The sequence below is a fragment of the Clarias gariepinus genome, chromosome 6 (genome assembly GCF_024256425.1).
Source record: "Clarias gariepinus isolate MV-2021 ecotype Netherlands chromosome 6, CGAR_prim_01v2, whole genome shotgun sequence".
In the NCBI taxonomy this organism is placed as follows: domain Eukaryota; kingdom Metazoa; phylum Chordata; class Actinopteri; order Siluriformes; family Clariidae; genus Clarias; species Clarias gariepinus.
Window position 1 is genome coordinate 38,900,072 of NC_071105.1, and position 4,510 is coordinate 38,904,581.

General features: G+C 33.0%; 1 long non-coding RNA gene across 1 annotated transcript; it reads right to left on the minus strand.

The window, feature by feature from the left end:
• Positions 1–1,605: 1,605 nt before the first annotated feature.
• LOC128526207 (uncharacterized) lies at positions 1,606–4,045 on the minus strand. Its single transcript, XR_008360776.1, has 7 exons — positions 3,919–4,045; positions 3,694–3,743; positions 3,022–3,086; positions 2,732–2,839; positions 2,602–2,658; positions 2,268–2,402; positions 1,606–1,854 (listed from the first exon to the last, which is right to left on the minus strand). It is a non-coding gene; the product is annotated as an uncharacterized LOC128526207 (long non-coding RNA).
• Between the last annotated feature and the right edge of the window lie 465 nt (positions 4,046–4,510).

Below are 4,510 nucleotides of genomic sequence, written 5' to 3' on the forward strand. Positions count from 1 at the left end.
AAGTGCATGTGTGATACATGATACTCGGTACTCGGTACTTGGGTTCCACTGTATGTGATTATTGTATAGCAGCCAGTTGTGAATGTCAGCGTATGTCTTTTCTCATCACTCTGCAAAGAAAAGAAGGAGTTCTTTAATTTGCTGCTGACACGACCGTGGTGAGTCTCATCAGCAAGAAAGCTGAGTCAGTAACAGACTACCAGACTAGTGTAAGGACAACAACCTGTGTCTGAACATCAATAAGACTCGATAAAATTGTTGACTTTATTAGTCTTTAAAATAATACAGTATGACGATAAAAGCCTACCTGAACTTGAACTTGGTGAATTAAATTCTTGACCTTATCACAATAAGACATCATCCCGCAGCCTGAGTACTAGAGTTTTATGTTTTCACTTCCATCTTTAGTGCAGAAATGAAATCAATGAATTTGCATGATTTAGTGGGTGTGCACTCAAGTTAACCTTTCTCACTAAACTCTATTTTAACTTTTAAGTCAGACATCCAGAAAAAGGAAGAAAGTAAAAGAGAAATAAAGAAATAAAAGAAGAAATAAAGAAATAAAATGAGAAAAGGGGGCTAAAATAGAGAGAATTTGTTAAAAGATAAACAACTATTAAATAATGCGCAATAAAGCACATTTAAATAGTTGAAATTAGGTCAAAGTGATCAAAGTGACTTTCCCCCATAATAAATAAAGGAAATTTCAATGTTTCATTCCACAACTGAAAAATATTTATATAAAAAATTAGTCATACAAAATATAAAGTAAAAATAAACCTGCACTTCATCTTTAAAAAGAATCGTGACTGGTGTTGGGCGAGATGTTGGGCTATAGAAGCAGGGGCTTCTATAGCGGTATAGATCAACTTTCACACACAATTGCGTGTGCATTTTACACACACACACACACACACACACCACTGGAATCAATCCACTTAAGAGACTCATCTCCCGCACTGCTACAGCCTTTTGTGTGCACAACTGTTGACTATGAGACGATTACCCACAATCCCACAGCGCAAGTGAGAGAAGAACCATTGGCTCAATTGAGTGTGATCACGTGACGCTCAGCACATGTGCACTACTTGTATATGAAGACCACGCTCGTTTAGCAAGTTAAAATGTATTTAAAACCTTTGCTCGTCTTGCAAAATGCTCTCAGCCCACTACTCACAATCTAAGGTTCCACATATATATACTCGTAATTGCTAAGATCTGTCTGAATTTAAGGCTAGTCAGGATGGAGGAACCAATTATTTTTCTGCCACAAACTAAGAAAAATAAAAAAGAGTACAAGTATTAAAACTAATGCCTTTACTGACTTGACAGTACACAGTTTAAATACACAAATACATGCTTAACATTTAAACAGTGGACCACAGACAGGAAGACAGCAGCTGATTACCAAGTTCTCCAACTTACAGTATACAGTATATTTGTCATTCCCGACTGTAATACTTATTTTAAGGGCTACTTCCTCCTCCAGGTGTAATAAAAATAAACACAGGAATCAAATTGGAAAGTAAGAGATTATTGTTTATTTTCAAATCAGAAAAGTACTTCGTAATAAACTTCTAGAAAAAAGAAACGACTGTGTTAAAACTATGATTTATTATTTTTGTTCATGTCAATATGGCAAGCTAAGGATTTTCTCACTTGGATTGCTGAGGCGATTCATAAAATTGTGGTGGAAAAAAAAAATACAATTTATGATTACTGTGTCCCAGCTTAACAATTCAATTCATTAATAGTGGAGACTCAGGATTTCCAGAATAATACAAATGTCCAGATGGCCATGCAAACCTCAAGCAGAGAGAAAACCAGGAGTGTGCTGGAGTTGCCCCTAGTAGTCTAAAAACATAATAAATAATAAAAAATATATATATATTTACTTTACAAAGTGTGCTTTGTTAGAAGAAATAACTGACTTGAAATATATAAAAATAAAAATCTATGAAAAAAAATTAATACATATACAGTGAGGTCAATAAGTATTTGACCACCACGTGATTGATTTGATGATTCTATTATGACTTTGTGTTGTATGTTTAATATTCTCATTAAAAGTCAAAGGCCCTGTTCACTCAGGATCATTGTTATTGCCATTCATAAAAATAATAATATAAAAAACGTAGCACTTTCCAAAATGTTCTTTCTTTATGATATGAAAATATTTATGAGTACTGTGTTAAATTTTAAAGTGCTGGCACAATGTGTCTAAATAAATAAATAAATAAATAAATAAACAATAGCGAAATACAAACCTGAAATGGCTTAAAATCATGTATTGAAAGCTGTTTCAGCTCATTCAACAGTTTGTGCAGATCAGCGGAGAACAGACCAGTGGCTGCAATCCCACCCCCGGTGCTGAACAGGTTCATAATCATCGAGACTTTTTTCTAACAAGACAAGAAACAGAGCTGTGACATGTAACAGGGTGGCAACATGACTCCTATAGTATTTCTCTTAATGAACCTTTAATCATTTCAGGTTTACATTGAACTATTAATGTAATGTTCTTTTACAGTACATTGCTTTATAAATAAAGGTGCCTACCTTTACATACTGTACAAATTAACAAATTAGATATTTACTCACCAAACAGGCATGACAACGACCTCCGGCAACAGCTGACAGGATACCAGAGCAGATAAACTAATCAAAATTAAAATTGAGGTTATTAACTGTTGAAATTTGTTAAAAGTAAATCAGAAAAAAAGGAACATACACTGATAGATCCCCAGTATGTGACGCCAGTGGACTCAGACACAGTGTCACTATCTTTGTTTGCAAAGCCAAATATGAATATCACGATTCCGATGATGGCTTGGACAACCTGTGGAAATAGAAATATTTTTTTTATGTTTTTTTTTTTTTTTACTTTAAAGATAATATTAGGTCATAATAATGGTTCAGTTAAAGCATCAATAATATTCAGATGAATAATAATGCAAATAACACAATTAATTCTACCATTGTAATGTAGGTTAAAATTAAGCAAATATGAAAATGAATTACCCCCAAGATTTTGGGGCCAATTTTCAAACAACATAAAGTCATTTTCACTGGAAGTCACTGTGATCCTGTAAACCTACAAAGATCATACATATATTAATCAGAAATGCAATAATAGCTAAATACAGTATGTAGCTGTAATTGTTGTAATTAATAGGAAATTCCAGTAAAATATACATTTTAGTGAAAATAATAGAACAGAATGAGCCTAGGAAATGTTCCCTTTATTAACAATAGCATAAAAAAAATATTCCTGCACTAGCTTTTAAACTGAAATGGGGAAAATAAAGGCACATCAAAATCTGCTAGAATACTGATACTCTACTGGCAATGCAGTCACAGTGATCCTATATGTATTCATTTGCTACTGCAATATTTTCGATTGTCTCTGAAACATATCTAATGCCAGTTTCCATCCAGTTTTGCTAACAGGTCTATTTCCAGGCAAAATTGAGTAGATACTTAAAAACAAACATCAAGAACATTTTTTTTTAACTAGTTGAGAACTTGGATATATTTATGTGTAGCAAATTTAGATTTTTATATATATTTTTTATTTATTTTTAATATTTCATTTGCCCACTTTCATGATTTTTTTTATATTATCTATCTTTTTCCCAATTCCACTACTTTACAAGATGCTGGTACAAGAGCCATAAAATTAATTTACTTTACCTTCTTTTGCTTTTAGATGTTCTGTCTGTGCGTCTCTCTCCCTCTCACCACTGTGGGATATGAAAAAATATTTACTTTCCTTTCCACTTTAGTATAAGACATCTGTTTTTGTTTTGTTTGTTTGTTTTTAATGAAAAACAACAACAATAAAATTAAACAAAATTTACAGTAACAAGCATACCAGTTAAGGCATACAGTAGCATGTAAAAATATGAGAAAGCTGACCTTTACTTTTAGGTTGAATTCTTTTTGAAAAGTAGTTCGAACTGGAGGTCTTCTTGTTGGCATTAAGTCTAAAGTTCCTTCTTTGCATATAAGCATCTTAAAGGGGAAGCAGCCAACTTACTGTATGGTGGAGAATGATCCGTGAGAATGGTGCAGAATGGGAAGTGAAAAGGGGAAAAAATAGTTATTTTGGGTTAACACTTCGCTGAAGAAGTAGTTACAGGTCTGTGAGAGACAGAAATCTTGCTTGTTTGTACAGTAGGTGACCAAATACTTATTTTATAGAGGAATTTACCAATTATTTCTTTAAAAATCCTACAATGTGATTTTTTAAAATTTTTTATTTTGTCTCTCATAGTTGACCTATGATGAAAATTACAGGCCTCTCTTTTTTTTAAATGAAAGAACTTGCCCAATTGGTGGCTGACTAAAGACTTTTTTGCCCCACTGTAGGACTTAAAACCTGTATTTTCATATTATTCTTAATCCAATGCCCCAATATCCATATGTTTTTCCCACCCACTAAATCTCATTTGATGAAAGAATATCATATCCATGTTCGCCTTGAGCCCCCAAATTGCTAAATCTGCCA